At 38.8% G+C, this 27,860-nt stretch overlaps 1 pseudogene; it reads left to right on the top strand.

The window, feature by feature from the left end:
• The window catches only part of LOC119519792, a 37,690-nt pseudogene extending 23,255 nt beyond the window's left edge, over positions 1 to 14,435 (top strand).
• Positions 14,436 to 27,860: the final 13,425 nt, after the last annotated feature.

The following is a 27,860-nucleotide window of genomic DNA, read 5'->3' as shown; positions in this document are numbered from 1 at the left end:
AACTAATAGTTTGGGGTTTTCCCCTTTTAGCCATCTTTATGCAATTAACATAATTAATATCACTTTCTTTATAGAATTTTGTATCTCTGTTTCACTTGGCTTTGACACTGTTATATTATGACCACATCTTAATTCAATGTATGGTTATATTTGAATATTGAAATTTCAAATTTTTCTGAAATAATTAATATGCAGTGGACATTACCTGGCAAACCATAAATTATGTGACTTCCCTGAGGAATTAAACCATCAGGGTGTTTCTCAAATTTGGCTGATTTAAGTTATGCTGCAGTGAGCAGCTCTGTTCTACATCTTTTTTCGGGTTGAGTTACAAATCTTAAATTCCAAGCAAGCTCTCTTAAAATATTCCATTAAGTTTCTTCAAAGATTTTACCACTATTAAAAATCTTACAATATTTCTGGATCCAAAAACAATTTATTTTCATTGTAGAAAATTTGTAAATACACAATTTTTAATTGAGAACAAATGCACAGAAATTGAATATACAATTGAATAGTCTGATTTTTTAGACTGGAAGTAGGATCATAAACAATTGTTATGCCACTAGTTTTAAAAAGCTAGCCTCAATCAAATGTGTGTCTTTGCACAGCAGGAGCAGGTATGTACCAAGCATTTGACATTTGTTACGTGATTGATCCTTTCTGCAGCTATGTAGGGAAAGTGCTAACATTCCCTGAATAGTTTGCTATAGCTGCTTAACAAATTACCACAGATTTAGTAATTTAATACAACTCAAATAATTCTCTTACAGTTTGGGTGGCACAGATTTGAATCATTTCACTGGTCTAAAGTCAAGGTATTGGCAGGGATGTTTCCTTCTGGAGGCTCTAGGAGTGTCCCTTTCCTTGTGTTTTCCTGCTCCTAATGGTCCCATACTCCTTGGCTTGTGGACCCTTCCTCTGACTCTGAGTCCTCCAGTCTCCCTTGTGTGAGGAACCTCATGATTACATTGGACCCCTGGACATTCCATAATAATCTTCCCCAGCTCAAGATCCTGAACTTAACCACATCTGCACAGATTCTTTCACCACACAAGGTAGCACTGACAGGTTCTGGGAATTAGGACATGCTCATCATTTGGAGTCAATTTTCGGCTTACCACTCTACTCTATAAAGCAGATAAAGAAAGGGAGGCACAGAATGTTTAAGCAACATCCTCAGCAATCGGGGAGATGAGCAACTGGGCAGTGGGCTCCAGAATGGGGCCCAGAACCACACTCTGCACTAACTCTCTGTGGTTGCAATTCCTGGTAATGGCCTAAGGATGCTCCTTAATTATACTGTTGAAGCTTTTTTCGTACACTTTTCAATGACTTAAACATGGATAAAGAAAATGAAAAAAATCATCCATGTACACCTCAAAGAGATTTGAGAAACTGAACTTGCCTGAAGTCTGACCACAGATACACCCCCCCAGATGATGGCACCCCAGGAGTCCCCGCATTCTGCCACCCATTCATGACACCCTCCCACAAAGTAACTTTTACTATGATTTTTTATATCACAGACTAGTTTTGGCCTGGCTTTGAAAGTTACATAAATGGAGTCACAAAATATGCACCCACTTGTCCCTGGCTTCCTAAGATTCATCCATGTTGACAGGTAGTTGTGTTTTTTGGTTTGTTCACTTTCACGTTGCATAATATTTCATTAAATGAATAGAAATCAATTTACTATCTATTGCACCATTGATGGACTTTAATTGTTTTCCATTTTTCAACATATAAATGCCACCCTAGGATCAGACTTAACATGTATTTTAGAAAACTTGTGTTTACATTTCTGTTGGATATATGAACAGGAATGGAATATCTATAGCATAGAAGGGGCACCCGTGCAGCTTTAGTTCGTACTGTCAAACCATTTTCCAGATGATTTGTATCATTTATGCTCACATAACCTGTGGCTTATCTGTTTTATACCCTCATAATTATACTGATAGATGTGCTTTTTATCTCTATGTGGTTTTTAGTTGGTTTTCTTGATGACTAGCCAAGTTGATAGACTCTTCATACATATATTGGAACATGGCTATTTTTTTCTGTGAAGTTTCTGTTCAAATCTCTTACTTATTTTTGTCTTGGGTTTCCTGTGTCTTTCTTATTGATTGGTAGGAATGCTTTATACATTCTTTAAAACAACACTTCATAGATGTATTTAAGTAGAAAGTCAAGGCAAAGGGCCTTAATGACAGTGAAATCATTTACCAAACAGTTGAGTTACAGATTAAATAATAGTCATCAATGACAATGTGTTAACTTTCACATTGCAAATTAGATGGCTACACATGTTTCCTGCAACAAACATTCTAACAAATTCAGTTTCCAATAACAAACATTTAGAGTCAAGAAATACAATTTCCCATGACCAACAGATAAACAGTTTTGCGTACACAGCTGCAAAGAAATAGAATTTCATTGAAAAGAAATAGAAATACATAAAAGAGAAGATAAAAAGTAAATATGTATGGGCATTTAAAAGTAAAAATTGGAGAGCAATTTATCTTCAGCAAACAAACAGCTCATGAACACCACATCATGGTCCCAAAATACAAAGAACACACAGCAATGACTCAAACTAGACCTTCACATCACCAGGCTGATAGAATTCATTCTCTCTGCTCATTGATAATTGTTTTGCAAATATGACAAAGGATAATGGCAAGCCATTGCTCCAGAATTTTAAAAGTATTTCAATTTCACAATTTCAATTACAATTATATCAAAGTCTGGATCAAAATATCTGGGGTTCATCACATTATCCACTCACACTGTACATTCATCTAAACTGATGTGGAAAGACGTTGTTTGTTAGAACAATATGATCCCCACAGTGGGAAACTGTGAGAAACAGTGAAAGACAGCAAGAGAGAGAAAGAAAATAGGAACAAAGACTGGAAGAATAATGACAAAAAAGTAACTGGAAGGTTTTCCCATGTAGAAAACTGAAGGGTGATTTTTCCTTCCTCCCTTTTCTGCAGGTATTCTATGGTAAGCAGAATAATCTGTAAATTAACTAAAACTAAAAACATATGGGATGGGAATTCTGGGAAGATGGAGGAGTAGGGAGCTCCAAGAATCAGTTGCTAACTAGAGCAATAAAACAGTCAGCAACTGTGTGCATCAACTATTTTGAAACCCCTGAACCTAATAGAACACTGAGCCACAACCAGGGAGAAGCAAGAGGAAGAGGCTGGTATATGGGGTAACTGTGAGTGAGTTGTTTTCCCTGCACAGTGGGTACCATCCCCCATCCTCCAACCTCACAGCAGGCAGCAGAGTGGCACTGAATGCCTGCCCCTGGTGCAGCTTCCTGCTGCCAGTGTGGGATATAAAGACCTCATTTCACAATATCTCACCTCCAGTTGTGCAGCACTGCTTTTGATTAGCTACTTTGGAATGCTGGGTGTAAAGCTCTAAGGAAGCTGTTCTAGTTTGCTAATGCTGCAGAATGCGAAACACCAGAGATGGGTAGGCTTTTATAAAATGGGGGTTTATTTCACTACACAGTTACAGTCTTAAGGCCATAAAATGTCCAAGGTAACACATCAGCAATCGGGTACCTTCACTGGAGGATGGCCAATGGCGTCCAGAAAACCTCTGTTAGCTGGGAAGGCATGTGGCCAGTGTCTGCTCCAAAGTTCTGGTTTCAAAATGGCTTTCTCCCAGGACGTTCCTCTCTAGCAAGCTTGCTCCTCTTCAAAATGTCACTCACAGCTGCACTCCGTTCCATCTCTTTGAGTCAGCATGTTTATATGGCTCCACTGATCAAGGCCCACCCTGAATGGGTGGGGCCATGCCTCAATGGAAATATCTTATCATCTACAGTTGAGTGGGGTGCATCTCCACGCAAACAACCTAATTCAAACATTCCAACTTAATCCCCACTATTCTGTCTGCCCCACAAGATTGCATCAAAGAATATGGCTTTTTCTGGGGGACATAATACATTCAAACCGGCACAGCAGCCAATGTTTGAACCTGCCCCAGGCAAGAGTGTCAGAGGAGACTCAAAGACAGTATGCTTTTTCAAAACTATGGGAAAGTGTTAAAGGGCTGCATTTTTTGAAGAAGTGCCCAATAAAGAAAATTCAGAAAAGGCAGCTTCAAAAGTCCCTAAGAGAAACTTCTGGCACCCTTCCTGGCCCCCTCCTTCATGTGCTCCCTAGGGCAGTTTGGAGGGAGTTGAAACTCCCCTTGTGGATCCCTGGCCTGGTTCAGCCTGAGAAAGACTGACTTGGGAAATTCCTCTCAGGTGAGCTGCTTCTCCCAGAATCTGCCTTCCAGGCAAAAACAACTGGAGACAGGGAAAGCAGTGCAACATGAATTGAGTCAGGCAGCCTGGGGAAAAGGCTTACCTGCTTTAAGTCCTGCTGTGGAGAACCAAAAAGGTGAGAATCTCTGTTTCCTGGGGAGTAGAGGAAGCATTCAAACTTTTGTAAATAGGGGAGCTCCTAAGGCCACCAGCAAGCACAGATCCAGGACATGACAGAGGCCTGTAAAACACAGGGTTGACACTGGACTTTGAATTTGAATTAGGCTGACCTTCTAGATAGAAATGCCAAACACTGAAAGTAAGCACCAGCCAATGCAAAGCCAAGTTGTCAAGACAGCAAAAGTTATTTTTACATTCGTTTATTGGGTGTGTTAGCTCCTGTCACTCAAGAAAATCTTTATCATATCATTAACTGGATACAAACTCAAGAAACAGTCAGCTCAGAGACTGAATCTCAGAGTTAACATTTTTAAATATTAAAATTTACAGTACGCAACAGAACACTACAAGACAAAAACAAACAGGTATTGATGACCCACAAAAAGAAGAGGATAAAAATCCATAAATTATCAAGAAAGAAGTTCAGTGGTAAACTTCTTTCTTCATGAAAGAAGTTTCATGATGGACCAAAGCAGCATGAAGAAATAAAGATCTCCATTAAAGGAAACTATTTGGGTAACTACAAATGCTAGTAATATTATATTCTATTTGTTGGTATGTAATTCTTCTTCCTACTTCTTACAGGTGCTAAAATGCAAATACATAAAAGTTAATGCTAAATCTATAGTTTGGGATGAAAAGTGTTCACAGATACAGCAAGTGCAATAAGGAAGGAGAGGGGTTAGAGTAGTATGAGAATGTATAGTAGAGTAGTACAGGTAGTATAGTAGTATACGATGATATTGACTGTGTTTTAAAACTTCAAATTCTGTGTATGACCAAAAGAAAAGATGTTTATTTGGTACAAAATGTATATTTTCTGTGGCACACTATATAATTTAACTTGTATGATCAGTTTAAACAAACAACATAATTACATGGATCCTTTAATAGGTAGTGAGATCTGGTTGGTTTGTACAAATTCCTAGAAACACACAAAACACCTGAACTGATTGTAGAAGAAACAGAAGATCTCAACAGACAAATTACAAGAAAAGAGATTGACTCAGTCATCAAAAACCTCCCACAAAAGGAAAGCCCAGGACCACATGGCTTCACACATGAATTTTACCAAATATTCCAAGGATAATTAATACCAGTCCTACTCAAACTCTTCCCAAAATTGAAGAGTAGGGAACATTATATAACTCATTCTATGAGGCCAACATCACCATAATGACAAAGCCAAATAAAAACAATATGAGAGAAGAAAATTGCAGACCAATTTCTGTCATGAATATAGGTACAAAACTCCTCAATAAAATTGTAGCATGTTGAATCAAATAGCACATTTAAAGAATTATACACCATGGTCAAGTAGTATTTATCCCAAGTATTCAAGGATTGCTCAACATAAAAAAAATCAATTAATGTAATATGCAAATTAACAAATAAAAGGGAAACATATATTATAATCTCAATTGATACAGAAAAGGCATTTGACCAAATGTAGCACCCCTTCTTGGTTTAAAAAAAAAAAAAACTTAAAAATAGGAATAGAAGGAAACTTATCCTAATAAAGGCATATATGACAAACTCACTGTTAACATCATACTCAAGGGTACAAGCCTGTAATTTTTCCCTCTAAGATATGAAATAAAGACAGGGAAACCACTGGCACCAATGTTATTCATCATCGTACTGCCAGTTCTAGCCAGAGCATTTAGTCAAGAAAAAGAAATAAAAGTCATCTGAATTGAAAATGAAGAGTTAAAATGTGCTCACTTTGCAGATGATGTGATTATATATGTAAAAAAGAAGTCCTGAAAAATATATAACAAAGATACCAGAGCTAAGATAAGAGTCCATTAAACTGTCAGAATTAAGATCCACACACAAAAATTAATAGTGTTTCCATATACTAGTAATGAGCAATCTGAGGAGGAACTCAAGAAAATAATTAAACTTACAATAACAACTATAGGAATCAAATATCTAGAAGTAAATTCAACCAAGGATTTAAAGGACTTATACTTAGAATACTACAAAAAAAGAATATCCAAATAAATGGAAGAATATTTAATGTTCATGTATTGGAAGAATAAATATTATTGCCATGTCAATTCTACCCAAAATACTTTATAGAATCAATGCATTACCTAGCAACATTACAACAGCCTAATTTTAGAAATGGAAAAGCCAATTATCAAATTTATTTGGAAGGGTGAAGAGCCCCAAATAGTAAAAACCACCTTGAGAAGGAAGAACGAGCTTGGATCACTCACATTTTCTGACCATAATGCTTATTATAAAGCTACATTGATCACAACAGAGTGCTACTGGCACAAAGATATATATATATATATATATATATATATATATATATATATATATATATATATATATATATATATATATATGGATAGGATTAAAAGTTCAGAAATAGACGCTCACATCTATGGCCAATTGATTTTAGACAAGGTTGCCAATTACAATCAATTAGGAAAGAATTGTATTTTCAACAAATGGTGCCAGGAGAATTGGCTATCCATATGCCAAAGATTGAAGAAGGACCCCTATCTCACAACATATACAAAAATTAACTCAAAATGACCAAAGACCTAAATATAAGAACCAGGAATATAAAACTCCTAGAAGAAAACATAGGAAAGCATCTTTAAGACCTTGTGTTAGATGATGATTGCTTAGACTTCCAATCCAAAGCAAAGCAACCAAAGAAAAAATAGATAAATGGGACTTCATCAAAATTATAAAGCAATTGCTCATCAAAGGACTTTCTCGAAAAATGAAAAGATAACTTTCTGAATTGAAGAAAATATTTGGAAACCATGTAGGAAATAAGGATTTAAGATCCATAACATTTAAAAAAATCGTACAACTCATCAAAATAACAACCCCCCAAAAATGGGCAAAAGACATAAATAGACATTTCTCCAAAGAGGATATACAAATGGCTAAACAGCACAGGAAAAGATGCACAACATTATTAGCTATTAGTTAAGTGATCAAAACCACAATGAGGTACCATTTCACACTAACTAGAATGGCCACTATGAAATAAACAGATATTATAAGTGTTGGAAAGGATGTGATGATATTGGAACACTCATTCATTATTGGAGGGAATGTAAAATGGTGCAGCTGCTATATAAGATAGTTTGGCAGTTCCTCAAAAAGTTAAATATACCATTGCCACATGACTGGCAATCCCACTTCTAGGTATATATCCAAAGGTATTTAAAGCAGAGACTTGAAAAGATATTGGAACACTTATATTCCTAACAGCATTAGTCACAATTGCCAAAAATAGAAACAACCTACCTACCCAACAACTGATGAAAAGATAAATTAAAATGCATTATATGTGCACAATAGAATATTATTCAGCCTTTAAAAGGAATGAAGTTCTATTTCATGTGTGCTGGTTTGTATATATTATGCTCCCCAGGAAAAGCCATATACTTTAATGCAATCTTGTGGGGGCAAATGTATTAGTGTTGATTAGGTTGGAATCTTTGGATTGGGCTGTTTCCATGGAGATATGACCCACCCATCTGTGAGTGACAACTTTGATTAGGGTGTGACCGCTTGATTGAATGTTTCCATGGAAATGTGGCCCCACCCATTCAGGGTGGGTCTTGATTAGCTCACTGGAGTCCCATATAAAAAGCAGGTAAGTGTGATATTTTGGAGAGCAACTGAGTGATGTTTTGAAGAGGAGCTGCAGCTAAGAGAGGACAAAATGCCCCAAGAGCAACATTTTGGAGAATGCCATTTTAAAACACAACCCAGGAGCAAGTGGATGCCAGCCACATGCCTTCCAAGCTAACAGAAGTGTTTCAGACACCATTGACCTTTCTTCAGTGAAGATATCCTCTAGTTGATGCCATAGTTTGGATGCTTTATGGCCTTAGAAATCTAAATGTGTAACCAAATAAACCCCCTTTATAAAAGCCAATCCATTTCTGGTATTTTGCATAACAGCAGCATTAGAAAACCGGAACAACATGCAATAACATGGATAAACCTTTAAGACATCATGTTGAGTGATGTTAAGCCAGGCCAAATGGGACAAATATTTTATGATTTCCCTCATATGAAATAATTAGAATAAGAAAATTCAGAGCCTCAAAATAGAATTTAAGCTACCAAGCACTGATGTGGGGCAGGAAATGGGGAATTAATGCTGACATTGTACAGAGTTTACATTTCAGATGATGAAAAAATTTGGGTAATAGACGGTGGCAATGGTAGCACAAAATTGTAAACCTAATTAACAGCACTGAAATATATATTTGAGAATGGTAAAAGGAGAAATTTGGGGTTTATATATGTTATTAGAATATATATTTAAAAAATTTGTACAACTGTACAATACAGTGAACCCTAAGATAAATCATGGACTATAGTTAATGGTATAATTATAAAACAATTTTTTATCAATTGCCAAAAATTTACCACACAAATGCAAGAGGTTAATAGGATAATAGTGTGTTATGTGGGAGCACTGCATCTTATGTATGATTTTTCTGTAAACCTACAACTTCTCTAATAAAAAAGAAATAAAAGGGATAATATTAGCCTTTTCCAGATATGATTTACAAGATTTGTTCCACTTACTCCCAAGCTAAAATAATTTGCCAAGGATATAAATGGTGTATTAGGGTTCTCCAGGGAAACCAACAAAAGGATATATATATATATATTTGTAAATATTGCATAAATATTACGAGATCTATTAGAGGATTAGCAAGTCCAAATTCCATGAGGTAGGCCACGAGCTGGGAATGCCAATGAAGATTTTCAATGAATTCCACAGGAGAAGCTGGCTGCCTTGTGCAGAGATGGAAATTCTCCCTTTTGAGTGCAGAAATCATCAGTTCTCCCTTTAAGGCATGGGTTGTCATGCATCAAGGATTTGCAGAGGCACTCTCCTATTTCTCTCCGGTCATCAGTCAGGATCTTCAAGGCTTAAATTTCCTGCAAGAGTCTACTGTAATCCAGTATGTTCATGGCCTGTTACTCCATTCTAAGACTAAGGAGGTTTGTGAGGAAGATTTCGTTTACTTACTAGAGGCACTAACCACAAAGGGACACAAGATATCCAGGGATGAACTGCAATTATATCAAAGGACTGCACATTATTTACATCATAACCTATCTGAAGAATGAAAAACACTAACTCCCAACAGGCTCACTGCTGTTCTACACTTCCCTAGACCAAACCTGAAAAGACAACTTTGGGGGTTCTTTAGATGGGCTGTCTATTGTCAGCAATGGATAGCTATTCTCTACTATAGCAGCCCCAATCCATGACCTTACTAAAATTAGGATTCTGGAACCCCTTCCCTGGACTGATGAAGAAAAGGCATTTGTCCAACTGGAATGGGTTTATCCCAGCCATCTTCTCTGGTACTTCCAAATTATGCTAAGGATTTTTTTTCTGTTTATACATGAAAAAATGGACATTCCTTGGGAGTCCCAACCCAGAAGCATGGAGATTAGTGCAGAACTATTGCTTATTATAACTTAAACCTGGACCTGGAAGCTAAGTTCTACCCACCCGGTCTTAGTGCTGTCTTCAGTGCCACCAAATTGTCCAAGGCCTTATAGTTTTAGGCTCCCTACATCCAATGGTCCCTCATGCTTTATAGACAGTCCTTCTAAATGAAAACACCCAACATTTTTCTGTTAGGAGATTGAACTCATATGAAATCCTTATACTTATCCTTCAGCATATAACTATCCATTGTGTAATTCCCTTAATTCAGCCACATTCTTTCCTTTCCCAGAGGAGGGTGAGACCGATGTCTGCTTGCCAACCATCTATGAAGTGTCAACCCCTGGATTTGACTTCCAATATACTCCTCTCCAAAATTCTGACTTACTTCTTTTTGTATGTGTATTTTATCTTAAATTGGAAAGGGTGTATCTAAGATAGCTGCATATAGAGGAGTGGAAGCTAGTTAGTCCCCCTGGAACAACTAATAAACACCCAGGAACAACTAGTAAATAATCCAGAATAACTGCAGGGGTACAAACATGACCATCCACTCATCATACACTGAACTGAATTGGGAGGAATGTCTGAGATCACAGCATAAAATCTATAAGTATAAACTGGGGATCCAAGTCAGGAGCCCCCTCTCCCCATGGCCTGAACTGTAAAGCCTCATGGAGCTAGAGAGCAGCTCTCTCCAAGAAAGTGAATATAGCTCAGCTGAGCTCCAACTGGGGTTTTAATTAAGAAGCATGGACTGCTCAATACGAATCCCCAACAAGCAGACAGAGGCTTTGGGTGAAGACTGATCTTTGAGAGCCAGAGGGTGGGTACAGACTGGCCCTGAAGTGGGCTTTTTGTCCCTGTTTCAGCTCAGTTGAGAAAGCCTCAGCCATTTTCAGTTCCCAGTGCTCTGACCCAGACAAGTGTGAAGATAGGATAGGCAGAGAGAGACATTGAAATGCTAATGACCTCTTCCTAGGGGGTCTAACTTCCCTAAGAGGAAAGGGGTGGGACCCAGCTCTACTACCTGCTTTCCATTTAGAACCAGGCCCCAGAGCCTGGGGGAAAACAGCTATGGGCCACACCTCCTTACACCAGTCTGGAGCTACAGGCTGACAGGTGCCACCTGCTGGGCAGAAAAGCAGAGTGACCTGAGGCCTCACAGGGTGTACCAATTTTCTAAGACACACCCTCAGGGAAACTGGATACTGAATAGATCTTCTTTCTGGGACTGGAGCCCATTTTGGTCTGAGAAAACCTGATTGGGGTAACCAAGTAAACCATGCCTAGACAACAGAAAACTACAACCTACACTAAGGAAAACAAAGTTATGGCCCAGTCAAAGGAGCAAAGTTACACTTCAACTGAGATACAGGAATTTAAGCAACTATTACTAAGTCAATTCAAAAAGTTTAGGGAAGATATGGCAAACGAGATGAACCATAAAATGAAAACACTGGGTGTACATAAGGTAGAAATTGAAAGTCTGTAAAACCAACTGGCAGAATCTATGGAAATGAAAGGCACAACACAAGAGATGAAAGACACAATGGAAACACACAGCAGCAGATCTCAAAAGGCAGAAGAAAACACTCAGGAACTGGAGAACAAGGCACCTGAAAGCCTACACACAAAAGAACAGACAGAGAAATGAATGTAAAAATACAAGCAACGTCTCCAGGAACTTAAGGACAAAATGAAAATCAGGAATGTATGTGTCATTTGTTCCCAGAAAGTGAAGAGAAGGGAAAAGGGGCAGAAGCAATAATAGAGGAAATAATCAATGAAAATTTCCCATCTCTTATGAAAGACATAAAATTATGAATCCAAGAAGCACAGTGTATTAGTTAGGGTTCTCTAAGCAAACAGAATCAATGAGAGATCTCTATGAATATAAGCTGTATAAAAGTGATTCATGCAACTGTGGGTATGCACAAGTCCGAATTCCGTAGGGCAGTCAGCAAACTGGCAACTCCAATGAAGATGTCCGATGAACTCCTCAGGAAACGAACTGGCAACTTCAATGAACTCCTCAGGAAACGCTTCACTGGTCAGCTAAAGAAGAAGTGAAGGTCCTCTATCTGTCTCGCTTAAAAGTGTTCAACTGATTGGATTAAATCCAGCAAACTGCATTCTCTAATTGTGGAAGACACGCCCTTCGTTGAGTCATCAGTCACAGCTGCAGCCAATTGACTGATGATTTAACAAACCAGTCTATTGGTTTATTAACCAGCCACAAATGTCCTCACAGCAATGGTTAGGCCAATGCTTGCTTGACCAGACAGCTGGGTATCAACACCTGGCCAAGTTGACACATGAACCTAACCATCACAGTCCACCCGTTGTCAACTTATCACCTAAAACCATACTTTATCTCTAAGTAGAGAACAATAACAGACATATATTTCACCTAACAATACTCCTCTGTGCAGCGTACAACTGGAAATGCACTGAATCTCTCCAAAATAGGGTGCAAGCCCTTGGGTGACATTAACTCTTAAAATTGATTTCCTTTAGCTTAAATACAGCAAAATGAACAGTACAGCTTATGCCATATGATAAGGGGATAAGACAGAGAAGAAAGCAAAAATATTTGCTTTACAGACAAATACAAACATACTTATAACAAAACAAGGAGGAAATGTTCATGCCATCATAGTCCTCATTTCTGTAACTGGTCATGTGGCCGTACTTCATATTTATCACGACCTTCTTCCACTACCCATTCCATGTTCCCTTTACCCTCAGCAAGCACTTCAGCTGGCCGTGGTTCTTTGCCTGGTGGGGTGACCCAAATCTTCATTCCTGAAGTTTCTTGGCCATTGGTAATTCTGCCTGGATTCAGTTGTTGCAGTTTTCCATTGACTTTAATCACAGGGCTTGGTAGTACTAAGAGAAGTCCTAGGGGATCTCCCATATTCCAGGAAAACTCTTCTTTACTTCCATTGTGTAGTTGCAGTGCTATTTCCCCTTGATAGGATCAATCACCCCAGCCAGTACAGTAATCCCCTTCCTTGCCTGTTGATTCAGAGGCAAAAGAAGCCCTAAGTGGCCAGGTGGCAGTCTGAACTTCCAGTTCAATGGGATTATTGTTGTGTTTCCTGGCTGAAGCACTCCTCCTTTTGTAACAAAGACTTGTAGACCAACGGAGCTTAAGCTTGCAGGGACAGGAAGCAAAAATTTTCCTAGTGGATCACTAGGAGTGATAGTGAGTGGTGCCACTCCTGTTTCCACCCCTTGATTCCTGGACCCATGAATCCTGGCTATGGGAGAAACAGCGCCATAGAGTGGATGCTGATTCAGAGCACACACAGCCTCCTGGAGAGCACTGCCCCAGCCCTGCAAAGTATTGCCACCTAGTTGGAGCCATAATTGAATCTTCAGCAAGCCATTCCATCATTCTATCAAACCAGCTGCCTGTGAATGATGGGGAACATGGTAAGACCAGAAAATTCCATGAGCATGTGCCCATCCCCTCACTTCGTTTGCTGTGAAGTGGGTTCCTTGGTCAGAAGCAATGCTGTGTGGAATACCATGACGGTGGATGAGGCATTCTGTAAGTCCATGGGTGGTAGTTTTGGCAGAAGCATGTCGTGCAGGGACGGCAAACCCATATCCGGAGTATGTGTCTATTCCAGTAAGAACAAATCACTGCCCCTTCCGTGATGGAAGTGGTCCAATGTAATCAGCCTGCCACCAGGTAGCAGGCTGATCACCCCGAGGAATGGTACCATATCGGGGCTGAATGTGGGTCTCTGCTGCTGGCAGATTGGGCACTCAGCAGTGGCTGTGGCCAGGTCAGCCTTGGTGAGTGGAAGTCCATGTTGCTGAGCCCATGCATAACCTCCATCCCTACCACAATGACAACTTTGTTCATGAGTCCATTGGACAATGACAGGAGTTGCTGGGGAAAGAGGCTGATTGGCAGCTGCAGCCTGGATGGGGGAACCCTTGCCACGCTTGTCCACACCATCTACCCAATGCATTTCCATGTCTGTGGATCCAGGGAGATTGACCATCACTTTTGTGAGATGCCTGCCATCATGAGACTGTCTTGCGTGGATACATCAGCCTATGAGATGGTGAAATTTGTGACACTATTGTGTTTCTCCTGATTCCCTTTATTCTCATCCTGGCATCTTACACCGTCATCTTCCTGACGGTCCTCAGGATGAACTCCCACAAGGGGAGGAGCAAAGCCCTGGACACCTGCTCCTCCCACCTGACTGTGGTGAGTCTCTACTTTGGTCAGGCCATCTTCATCTACATGAATCTCTACTTTGGTCAGGCCATCTTCATCTACATGAAGTCCACCTCTTCCCACGCCCCTGAGCAAGGCCAGATTGTATCCGTGTTTGGCACCACAGTGACCCCCATGCTCAGCCCCATCATCTACAGTCTGAGGGACAAAGAAGTGGTGGGGCTCTGAGGAAGGTGATGGGAAGATGTTGCAGCTGTGGAAACACCCTGTGTCTACAGTTCACTGTTGGAAATGTTCCATCCTCCATTTTCTAAGTATCCATAGTCAAATCAAATCCTAAAGTGTTTATTCTACTGGGATCTATAGCAACATGAGAGAGAGCTAAGGTATTAGAACTCATGTTATTGATATTTTTTTTTTGTCAGGACACAGGTGTTCCATAGTGGTGACTTCAACTAAGTACAACCTTTATAAGTGTTATTTTTCACTAGGATTTTGGGAAATCCCATGTGTTTTGATGCTACCATTTATAAGGTATAAATGCTCTTCATCTCCTGATCAGTTGCAGTATACTGGGTTGCATAGTCCAAAATTGATTTTCAATTTTTGAACTAAATCCTTAGGTGATGTTTCCAATTTTCCAAATCATCTTGTGTTTGTTCTAATTCATCTATTCACCCTTCATGGCCATAGCTCTATCTCCATTGTCCAAGAGATCACATCTTTCATGAAAACTTTCTACTTAGCCCTTTCTTTCTTCAAACTCCTACTTGTACTTATATATCACTTTCATATATTTCAGATATTATTTTTCCTTCTAAATTAAAAGAAATAGATGGCCGTATGTGAACACAGAAAAAATTTTAAGGGGAGATATAGTAATTACTTTTCAGCCTTTTCTCTGTGGGATTTCCTCAGTTTTCAGTTTTCATTGGTGCAGTCAACATTTTATTTATCACACTAATTAAGAGTCTTATTTTATAATTTTATAATCATATTAACAGTGGCTTCTGAGGCTGTATCTTAAAATAATTAGAGAGGACTGGATTTTCATAAATCATTTGTAAATGATTCCTTTAAAAATCATTTTAGTAAAACAAGCACTAATAAAATCTGAAATTACAAAATTGTGATTCAGTTCTACAGGTTACCTTTCAACCTCCTTATTGTTATCAGTGTTATTATCCTCATCACTATCATGCCTTCCTAAAATATTCATTCTTTTTACAATTTGAAAGTACATATGCTATTTCATTCTTAAGTATAAAATGAAGTAAATCAGTATCAAATCTTAGCATCTTATCATGTTTAAGATACTTTTTTAAAACATTACAGATAGAATTGAAAAACCATGAGGATGCCTATTGATCCCATTCCCCTTGCAGCTCCCCCAGTACCCATCACTTTCCTGGGTCCATGTACCTCACTCTTCAGGCTATTTACATGTTGTCACAATGGTGTGTGAAGACAGATAATCACACCCCAGATGACATCCACAAGGTGGGGTGGGTTCGACTGAGGAGGACTTTAATTAAAACTCTATTTTAATTAAGAGACATTACTTTACATTTAGGAATACTTATGAAGTAAATCGATTTTCACTCAAAAATCTCAATTTAAAATCATGGTGCTCATATTGCTTTCCAATTAACTCATAACAAATCTCAAAGCAATTAGCTCTACCTTGCCCAAAAGTATTTCACAAATGTTTACAAGGTCCTTTACCAACCCAAAGAGATCTCAATTTCAGACACAGTTTTTTAAGTTTTAAGATATCCATTTGGTTCTTTTCCCTAGAATCTCATTCTCCAGTGAAATTCTCCTTTTCGTTTTTTTTTTTTTTTTTTTTTTTTTTTTTTTTTTTTTTTTTGCCATCATTTTCTGTTTTCTTGACATTACTAACAATTGTATTTTAAAAGTCATTGTTTGCATACTCAAATATCTGAATCACCTGTGATTTGGTATCCATGGTCTGGTTTTTGCCTTGCTTGTCATTCATATATGACTTGGCATATATAGTAATTTATGATTGAGTGCTGGGTGGTGTTTATAAAAGCTTGTAGAGGATCCACATGATTGTGTCTTACTACAAAGAAGATTAACCTTTCTTTTGCCTAGTAAACTATGAAATGGATCATCTCCCTCCAAATGAGGATTGAACCAGTCATGGTAGCAGTTTTAGTAAGATTCACTCTAATCCTAGTTGACCCTTGTTCCTAAGACACAGATGACTAGGATTTTTCACTGAAAGCCTGGTACATTCATGGGGTCCACCCTGTTGTTGGATCTAACTCTATTCCTTGTCTACTCTGCATTGCAAGATTGAATGAAAAACTCAACTGATTCTAGAGAGTACCGGATGAACATTATAGCCTCTACATTTTGCAGCTTTGAAATTCATCAAATGTCAAAAGGGAAAGATCAGTTGTGTGTTTGAGGGTCCTCAAAACTCCAAGTTTGTCTCTTCAGCCCAGAAAGACAGTTCAAACATCAGATGATTTCTCTATGCCATGTGTCCTTCTTCCTGATAGTAGACTGAATTCTCAAACTCTACCCACACTGAAAATCAGCAAATGCTCCTAAATTTAAAAGTGCTGTAAATTATCCACTCACCTCCAAACAACTATCCTTTCTCAAGAATTTTAACCTTTCTAATTCTTATTTCTTCAGAATCTTGCTTGCGTCTTTAAATAAGACTTTTGTACTTTTGCCTGCATATTCAGTTACTCACAGAACTACCACATGGTACACCATGGGAGCCAACAGTTGGGGTCCCCTGTGTGTCACATTAGAAATAATAGCCCAACATTTTCCAGACCATTGAATTAGGAGAAACTTTGGAGATGTGGCAACCCCTGAATACTCAGAGTAATTCCAAAATCTCCTGGCTTTTATATCTCTTACTTTCTGTTCACCAGATTCAATTAGCATAAGATCATCAATATAAAAGTTTTTCATGATGTTTTGTGGGACACCAAGAAGCTTAAGAATCCCCTGAATCACACTAGAACCAAAGAGGCAACATACCTCTGGAAAAAGCAATAAGCATATATTTTGGTTCCATCAGATAAATTAATATCACTTTTTATTGCCCTTACTGCTGGGAAAGGCAAAGCATTTTCTAGATTAATCCCTGCATACAATGGGCCTAAACTGTGTTGATAATATCTAATAAGAAAAGAATAGGATTGGATAGGATAGGATAGAACCCAGTTATTATTCTTTGCGGACGTCTGTCTTTTGCAATGGCCAAACAAGCATGCTAAATGGATGATGTGTGATGTAGTAGGAATGCACACCCTTTACAAGGTTCACCCAATTGTAGTGTTAATCAGTACTTCATTCGTTTCCACCGTTTGTTTCACATCAACAGATAACTGAATCTGATTGTGGTTACAGAAGTGGGATTTTGCTGAAACAAAATGTAACATATGTGGCATTGTCTTTGGGACTGAGTGGTAGACAGAAACTGTTAGGGCCCCCAGGTAACTGGTATTTAAAGTCTGTATTGAAGGAAATTTAATAGTCTCCAGAAAGTTCTTGGTTAGGACTTGCAGAAAAAATAAGAATGTAATAGGAAGCTGGAAGGAAAGAAACTGTTTTTATACAGTGATGAAAAATTTGTCCACACTGTCAACTGTAATAAAATGGGAACTAGGAACTATGCCTAATGGATCTGATTGTGTTAATGGGATTTTCAGGCAGAATATTGAGAGTGCTGCCAGGATTCTTGTTTCCTATGATAAAGTACAAGAGCAGAGAGATAATTTTTTAAAACACGTTATTAAATATAAAGGAGCTAGGCTTTGGCAGGTTCAAAAATAAAATTGTTTTTCATTGCCATCCTCTCTGGATGGCAAAGGATTCTCAAATTAAGAAAAAGCCTCATACCAAAGAGCAAATCTGATCTGGAAGATCAGTAAAACCTTGTTTTTGTTTCCGCAGCATCCCATTACTGGTACCAAAATCAGATTCAGTTGTCTACTAATGTGAGATAAACTACCAAAAGGAACAAAGCATTAATACAGGAACAACATTCTGCTACGTGAAATAAACCAGTCACAAAAGACCATAAGCATAAGGCTGTAGTTAAAATGGATTTAATTCTGCGTGTTCTCTCTTCTTTTGTGATTTACTTCTATTTAAAGAATAAGGTAGTATCTTGTAAAAATGTTGACGTTAAGTCTGCAGTACAACCCTTAAAGCTTATGAAAACTACTTGGAGATTTGAAATACATGTTGTGGAAAACATAATTATTTCAGAAAATATGTGCTATTTTTTTCACATAAATATAACATTATCACTATAAAACTAATATAATAATTAAAATTCCTGTTCATAGTCTCCAAAATGCTGTAAAACTCCAGAATGGCTCTCAATTAAGTTGGTCATCAAGACTTACTATTTTCCTTTTCAAAAGTAATATGAAACAAATTATAAAGAAATTAGTATTTCTGACAGTTGGAACTCTACATGATGTGAATTTAAGAATGACATAACTCTTCTCTCCCATCAGTCTGGCAAAAGTTAAGATGACTAGAAATCCTATGGTTGTCAAGGATTTGGGGATATGGTAACACCTATATTGTAAGTAAGAATGAAAGTTAGTAAAATATTTTAGAGAGTAACTTGACAATATTTAGTAAAATTTGTCAAAGAATAACTAGAGACACTTACTTTAGTTAAAAAGCACACTGAAGTTTTCTCATGTATGAGGGAACTCAATCAAGAGATTGTCACCAACTCATTTATCAGTGGGATCATCGAGCCCTAAACCCCTTTCTGTGGGGTCCTGACTCATTCGTATGTAGTATCTTGTATTAAGATCTAATAAGATGAGGCCAAATGGAATCAGGGTGAGCCTTCATCCAAGATGACTGGAGTCCTTATAAACAGAGGACTTTCCAGTGCAGTCAGTAGTAGCCAGAGGAGGACACAGAAGACAGCTGGCCACGTGACAGAGGCAGGGATAGAGTTACTGCTGCTAAGTCATCACCAGAAGACTACAGACTTCAAAGGAATCCTGATCCTGCTGACACTTGATTCTGGACTTGTGGCCTCCAAAACTGTGAGACAATAAATTCCTGCTGTTTAAGCCAAAAAAAAAAAATAGAGATTGTCACCAAACAGGGACCAAGTTTAATAAAGAAGCAAAGTGTGGGAGAAACAAAAACTGTAGTTTGAAAGCAGTGAACTTGAATTTGGATTTTTTTTTGACTCAGGCTAAATCTATTATAAGCTTTTTCACAGACCTTGAAACTTGCGGCAAAGGGAGGCTTTAATTTAACCAGAAATTTTACTAACTTATAAAACATGCTAAAGATTTATGAAATGGACAATTAACTAAATAGTTTTAATAGTTTATATGGTCCTCTTGATGGTGGTGATGATGGCACAATATTGTGAATGTAATTAACATCACAGAATTGAATAATTGAAAGTGATAAGTGGATGAAATAGGAAATTTTAGGTTGTATATGTGTTGTCTCAATAAAATTGTAAAAAAAAAAAAATCCGCAGAACTGTACAACACAAAGACTGAACCCTAGTGTCAACTACAGCCTATACTTAATAGTATAATTATAATAATACTGTTTCATCCACTGTAACAAAGTTACCACACTAATTCAAAATATTAATAAAGGGGAAATATGGGGGGTGGTATGTGAACTCTGAACTATCTGCATGATTTTTCTGTAAACCTACAACTACTCTATTTTTTTTTAATGCATATAGTCCTTTTAGTGGGAGTTTTGAACCTTCCTGGAGATTTCACAATTACCTTGGCATCATCTCCAGGTTTCTTATGGTTACTAATAACGCAAGATCTGTTACTAATTGAGCTTCTCAGGCTAAATTTCTCCACTTGTACGTTTGCAACTTTGTACAGATTTGTCCCTGCCATTGTGTGGAAAAGAACTTGGGCGCCACCAAGTGGTCACCTTGGGAAATCCAAGTTCATTGTGCATGAGACAGTTTTACAGTAATTAACATAGAATCTGTGTTATGTTTGAATAAGTTCTTCTGGATTCATTAAATCAAATTGTACACCTATTTTTTATGAAATTGTCTGGTAAAACTAAAAAGGGGTATTGTGTTTAATGAAACACAGTTCAGAAAAACACTGTCACTCCTTATTTTACAAGTCTTCCAGAGAAGTGGCATTGAGATTTTTTCCACATAAATGAAGTACCTAAATCCTTATGACATTTTGCATTAAAATAATAAATCCATTTTATAAAGGATTAAAACAATTATCATAATTTAATTTATATGAGTACAATTTTTACACTTTCTAACATTTAATGAAATAATATTGGCCTGACTAGTAAAACTAATATAGAAAATTTAAGAGTTTAAATAAATCAGATGAGGAAATAAAGCAAACCTTGAGGCAGAATTTTTCAGAGTCTCATAGATATAGCCCTATATATGTGCATATATATATATACACACACACACTTACATATACAGCAAATATTGTAGTGTTTGTTGTTGAATCTATATGGTGGTTCTAGTCTTTGTATTAGTCCTTCAGCATTGTTCTAGGTTCATAATTTTATTAGAAAACATTGGGGAAATGACCCATTTAAATTAAATGTACCTGCACATGTTAGTGTGTGTGTGTCTGTGATCCAGAGAGAAAGCGAAGAAATTGTGGCAAATCAACAGTGTCCTGCAAGAAAGAAAGGGCACAAAGTGAGTAATCTAAGAAAATTTAAATAAAGGGACTGAGTTTAATAAAACCAGCAAGTGATGGTTTAGTATCTGAGGGTGAGAAATGGTTTGGGGTGGGGTGGGCATCTGTGAGAAGGGGGATGGACTTCCACTCCTGCTCTTGAAGGGGCAAAGGGCTGGAGCAGTTTCCACAGGGCTCTTGTGGTTTTAAAGCCCTCTTTAATCTCAAATACTGGCTGGGGTTGGAATAACAGATTGTTAGGCGGACTAGAAAGCCCAAAATGATTGAGTGCACTGTTGACCCTATTCATCAACAGAGCCCCATGTCTAAGCTCTATCAGAAACTTACTATACCTGGATAACAGGCATGAGGTCATTTGTTCACGTGTCGGCTCCCCCTGCCAGCAGTCTGTGAGAAACTGTCTTATTCACCCTTTATCTCCAGTGCTAAGACATAGCTTCTGGCACACAAGATGATGGCCTGATATTGTAGAAGGAAAAAAGAAGGGAGAGAAGAAAGGGAGGGAGGGAAGGAGGAAACCTTTTAGGATAACAGTTTTTATTATCTTAAGCACTCACCTTTGTAATAATAATTTTGATATTTCCTTTTTGAGTCTGATTAAACGTAAAGGACCATTTATGTGGAAAAATGAATCTTGATTTTCTCAGAGTGTCTGATGGATTTGTCTTAAAGATTGAGTATTTCAGGTTGTGAGCCAAGATTGACAGACACTGGGGTGCATGATCAGGGCCTGTTACCAATACTTCTCTGGAATGTTTAATACAAAAGGTTGATTTTATTAGACTTGGATGGCTCCAATTTGGTCCTTCATAGTTCTTTTCTTGACCAGGTGATGCCAGATTTATCCTGTTTTTGACCAAAACTTGAGAGGGGGGAAATAATTGATTGTTAAATTTAAAATAAATTTCTGGACAGATAAAAATGCCCATCTACAGGACAAGTAGTAATCATTGAAATAATAATAGCTAATAATTCTTAAGTGCTAACCAAGAGGTGGTCTTGTTTTAAGACCATCTCTCACACTCATTAATTATTACTAATTATTCTCATGAACATGAGCTAGACGTTATTTTACAGATGAGTGAGCCCCAGCCCAGCGGTTGCAGTATTTGCCCAATTTCAAATGAGTGACAGGGACAGCCTCGGTGTGTGAACCCGGCAGACTGACTCAGAGACAAGGGGCCATCTCGTACCCAGGGTTGTGGGGTTGGCTGCGATTTACCCAGTGTTGTCATGTGACTTCCCACGGGAGTGTGTTTGGGATAGCTGACTCATCCTGGTACACTCTGTCCTGGATCCCATGACCCTCGTTCTTGTTTCTCATCTTTTTTCCTGGAGTATATTCTCAAATAACTTCTTTAGAATGTGTACACACAAAGTGAATTTCTTGAGCTCTTCTGTGTCTTATAATATCTTGATTATGCTGTCTCACTTGATTAAAAGTTTGTCAGGATAGAGGAATGAAATTCAAAATCATTCTCTCTTCTTTGAAATGTTCTTTCACATTAAATATGTCTGATGCTAGCCTGATTCTCGTTATTTTTTGGTAGACTGTTTCCCCTCTGAAATTTTTAACACATTCTCCTTCCTCTGCAATTATGATATTTCCTCTCATGGTGACTAAGGATAAATACTTTTCATCCACCTTGCTCTATGTTGTGCCCTTTTGAGCTGAGGACTTATTACATTTCAGAGTTCGGGGGGAAATCCTTACAGTCATCCTTTGACAATTTCTCTGTATGCCTTTGATCATTTTTCTCTTTTTAGAACTCTCAACATTTTTGATGTCATAATTTGAATCTCTAAATATCTTACCCTCTTATTTTTTATCTCTATCATTTTACCCTGCATTCTCAGAAATAGTTTAGACTTTACACTGCAAGCATTTTTTAAAGTGTCTGTGAGTGCAGTATCATCTCAAATCTAAGTATATTGCTGAAGATTCCTTCTTTTCTGTTTTAATTCTCTGTTTTTTTCTTAAACACTCTATAATCGGTTGTTCTCCTTATTTACATCGGTCTTTCTCGTTCATCCTACAGGTTTTTCTCATCTGATGGTGATTATTCATTTCCCATTCATATTTAGGAAAGAATGTGTTGATTGATTTATGTAGCTCGTGTGGTTTTCCTTATATCGTCTGTGTATGTGACTGTCCCATGATGCTTCCTCCCTGAATGGGAAAACTGACAGAAACATGTGGGGAGCTCTGTAGGCTTGTCCTCTGGCCAGCAACTTTCTAAGGCAGGCAGCAGAGATCTGGGATTCCAAGTACACCACGAGGAGTGGAGAAGGGCACTTCTGAAATTCCTGCAGAACTTTCACCTCCAATCGCCACTCTCCAGACTACCGTATTCCTTCTTCTGAACTTCCAGTCACTTTTCATTTCCTTCTTTAGCCCTCTGAGGACCTTCCGGCTCACCCAGTCAAAAGACACCCTGCAACTATGTCTCCTGGTTCCAAGCTTTGAAGATAAAAACACTGTGTTCATCTTTGTAACAGCCCCCTGCAATTACGGTCCCTAGTCCCCACGGGAGATAATAACACTACACGGCCATTGCTAACCTCTCCCAGCTGCTCAGACCTTTCTCACAGAGGGAGGATTGGCAACTGGAACAGTAAGTAGACTTCCAGGTCTTGATCAAAGTTTCCCTGACCAAGTGTTCACCCCTACGCATCTTAGTTACCTTTTAACAAACCGTAATGGGGAACTAGATTGCACCCTTGCCCCCAAACTTTTGATTGCCCTCCCTAACTTTTCTCATTTCCCAAAGAACCCATAAATGCCATCTCCCTGATTTTCCTTTGTTCTGCCCCAGTCCTCTTTGATCCAAATAATGCATATAAACCTGGTTCTTGTAGTCCTTCAGGGAGGCAGGTCTTAGAACATAAGTTCCCTGCATCTGCCAGCTATTAAATCACTTTCCTTGGCGACCAAACTCATGTGATGTGTCATTTTCACTGTGCTGGGCAAGGATCCAAAGACCCACGGGTCCCCTTCACAGTCTTCGGTTCTTTCCCCCACAAGGCCCACGGCTCTTGCACCACTAAGTACTGTAGACTTGGATTCAACTATCTGAGTAAGGGATGGTCTTTCCTTGCCTTTCTCTTCCCCAAAGTGCCCTTTCTAAAAAATGATCATTGTAGTTGACCTTCTTACCAGGCCAATTTCTGGAACTCAAGAAACTCAAGGGAATTTAGCTCAGCAGAAATGAGATCTTCAGACACATGCAGTTAGGACAAAATATACTTATTTCAGATAGAGGATATAACAGGTAAAGGGAGGAACCTCGGCTCCCAAAGACCTTCCTTTCCACTACTGCTGGGAATTACATGCCCAGACTTTCAGCCCCTGCTAACCCAGGACACCGTGTCATCAACGTCCTTGAACACACAAGAATAAACTACCATGTCCTTGCTATTTTACCCATATCCATCTTCTGGGACAGGGTCAGATTTCCATCTGTGCCAGAGGACCTAAGGCTGTTAACTAGAATAGGCACTCATAGCAGAATAAAGCTCAACCCACGGTCTTTCAGGTTTTCCCTGCAGATGGATCCGAATGCCAGACTATGACCTGGTGGGACGTCCACCCTCCAGTGCCCTCACCAGCTCGAGGCTAAGGCAAGCTGTGTCATTCTTATCCCCAAATGGATAATCTGCTCATTCATATTTATAACTGAGATATCTCAGCATATAATTCTGCTGACCCGTTGACTCTCAGGGGCCTTGGTAAACCCTTTGCAAAGGAACTTTATCAAATCAAGAAGTCAAATTTCCTGAGATTTGGAGACTTGCACATGACTTCCCAATTTCTTTGTGTACATTCTGTGCCCTCATTGAAACCAGCAAACTTTAATCACCTATAGTATTTTATTAGCAACTGAATTATTTTATAAAACTAGCTTTTATTCATATTATATGGTTATATCCTTGATGCATGTATAGTAGAATAGTCAAACCCTAAATGAACTATTACAATCCAAAAGTGTGCTAACCTTTGATGTAGCAAGAAGGTAAATACCTAAAATATAAAAAGCATCACTGAACTATATAGTCTATAACGTTTGAAGTATCCAGAAGCAAAAGCCTATAACTATTGTAAAGCACTGGACTGCAACCCAGATGCCTGGAAATTTTAATAATAATGCTTTATTAAGTAGATATATAGACTGTATCTGTAAATGTAAGTTTCTTGAAAAATGTAACACTTCTTTAAAACTTGTAACTGTTTCTGCCAGCAAACTCAGCAAGCTTTTACCTTGTCTTAGTGTCTGTTAACTTTGAAGCAATAGATACTTGTAACCCATACACCTGAACGTTTGGATAATGACATCTTACATTGTAAGACTTGACTAGCTTTATCTTAAGTTTACAACCATGATGCCTGGTACCCCTACCTGTGACCCCCTAAGAATTATTAAAGTGATATGTGCCAGCCCAGAACTAACTCCTTTGCTCATTACCTAAGCCTGCCTACCTGCCTTTGTTTGAACAGTATAAAACTATCCAAGTTTCTACAGTTCAGAGAGACAGAGCTGTGGTTTTAACCTCCTGTTCTCCTGGCACTGGCACTACAATTAAAGCTCCTTCTCTCTTTGAAATCCCAGTGTCTCAGCATCAGTCACTGAGCACATCGGGTGCTGAATCCAAATTTGTCTGGTATCACCTTTATTCTGAGATGAGCTGAGTGGGGCGGAGGCTTTGGGGGAGTCTTGGTGGGAACAACCTGTGTATACCAGAGGAAAGAGGATAAATCAGACATTTATCTACATACAGAAGAAGCTAATTACAGACTATGTTGTGGTCACTGAGTTGGGAAGCATTTATTTCCCCCTAACTTACATTGCCCCTGAGCATTCATTTGCTTCAGCTTCCTTGCAATCAACTTTAAACTGCTTAATCACTATTTTATGAAGTCCCTGCCACTTGAGTAGTCAGTTACTCTGCAGTCTGCAAGAAACTCAAAGCAGCTATCAGAAAACTGTCTTAATTAATGTCTGGGGACAGAATTCCCAATAGAAAAATGCCACAAGAGGCCCCAGAAACAGTTACATAACAGCAGACATTTATTTCATCAGTTGTTTCCCTGCCTGATGCACAGGCTTCTATTAAATTCTCATTTCCTGGAAGGATCACAGATACGCTGCAATGTGGCATTCATCATCTGGACTGTGTTCTCTTCAGTGCATATCAAATTAATCACCTGAGTGGATTTTCCACAAAGAATAAGCCTGATCCTGTTTGGGGATACCAAGATTCGCAAAGGTCGGTATGGACTGGGAATGAGCATGTTTATGAGGTTGCTGTTGGGGGGGAACGATGCCCAGCAATGAAGTGAAGCTCACATCCAGGTCAACTGTTTTAAGGTGTGTTCGTCTGTAATCCCTTCAGCAGTACATGAGAATTTCAAATTCCCCAGGCCCTGAAAACCTAATAGTAGGGCATTGCAGATGCTGAATCTGAGGCAGGGTCACTGGTTTTCACACAGAGGCAGTAGGAGATAAGTTGGGGCTGGAGGCCTCACCTATAAGGTGGTCTGAGCTGGGAGGCTGGCATTGGGGCCAACAGGGAGAAAAGTCCACTGAGTAATGTCCTTCTCCACCTCTTCTTCTTCTTTCCTTCAACATTGTCCCAGATGGTGCATTCTAGAGTGGGTCTCATCCAAAGTGAGAGATGGAACCAGGATGGTGGGCATGGGTGTGTTTGGACCCCACTACTGTGGAGGAGGAAGTGGGAAGGGTAAATGGCAGGAGAGAATAGGGGTGGCCAAGGCAGGAGGAGACAACGTGGCTTTGGTGGCCATCCTTAGGTAAAAGATGGCATCTGCCTGGCTCACAGATAGGAGCTGTACATGCCACCCATTTGAACTTGGGCAAGTAACATAAGCTCTCTGCTATGGCTCACTCATCTGTAAAATAACATCTAGCACACATTTGTGAGAATGATTAGCAATAATAAGTGTGAAATACTTTAAAAAAGACCTCTGCTTTATTAGCACTTAATAAGTATTAGCTATTATTAGTTCAACTATTACCACTTGTTCATAGATTGGCTTTTGTGTCTGTCCATAAATTTATTTTAGGTTTAATGATTAATTACTCTTTTCCCTTCAAGTTTTGGTCAAAAACAGTATAATTCTGGTATCACCTGGTTCAAGCAGAGAACAAGGCAGGACCAAATCTAAACCATCTAAGTCTAAGAAAAATCAGCCTTCTGTATTAAACCTTCCAGAGAAGATTAGATAACAGACCTGATCAAGCATTCAAGTATCTATCAATCCTGGCTCACAACCCGAAACACCTAAGTTTTAGGACCAACCAGTTCTGACATCCTGCAAAAGTCAAGGGTATTTTTCCCTGTAGAGGATCTTCCACATTTAACTAGACTCAAGAAGGAAATATCCCAATTATCATTACAAAGGGGAGTGCTTCAGGAACACCAGTGGAATTCCTTGGAGGGAAGGGAACTTACAGATTTCCTTCCTTCCTCCATCTCTTCCTTTACCCCTCTTCCCACCCCCATCCTCCCTTCTTTCCTTCCACTGTGTTGGGTACTGCTGTGTGTCAGGCAGTGTGTCATACTATAGACTATTCCAGCTACAAAGATGAATCAGACAGTCAAGTTTCTCAAAGAAACTTGGGTGGAAAAGCAGATTTAGCAAAGAACTGTGAATGCCTTGGCATAGCAGGGTTCTGAGAGGTAGAGAGCTCAGACAAGTGGCTCTCGTGGTGAATAGTGCCAACTCTGCATTCAGTCGTTTCTGGGATGCCCACCCATTTAAGAATCTGTTATTCTAACACCAATCAATATTTAAGATTAAAGAGAATGTTCATCTTTACATTAAACACATCTCCTATGGAAGATTTTTATAGGCTGTTTCCACATCAGCAGCTGCAGTACTTCAAAATCTAATTGACCTTGGAAAGCATTACTCATCAGCTCCCCCTCTAGAGGGAGAACTGGTGCAACGAGGCCTTTAAGCCCATAAGAGTAGGGCAAGAATGAGGCATGCTGGAAGGAGGGTTGTGCAAGTAGACC

The sequence above is a fragment of the Choloepus didactylus genome, chromosome 24, assembly GCF_015220235.1.
Source record: "Choloepus didactylus isolate mChoDid1 chromosome 24, mChoDid1.pri, whole genome shotgun sequence".
Classification (NCBI taxonomy): domain Eukaryota; kingdom Metazoa; phylum Chordata; class Mammalia; order Pilosa; family Megalonychidae; genus Choloepus; species Choloepus didactylus.
This window is presented reverse-complemented; position numbering and strand designations above follow the sequence as displayed.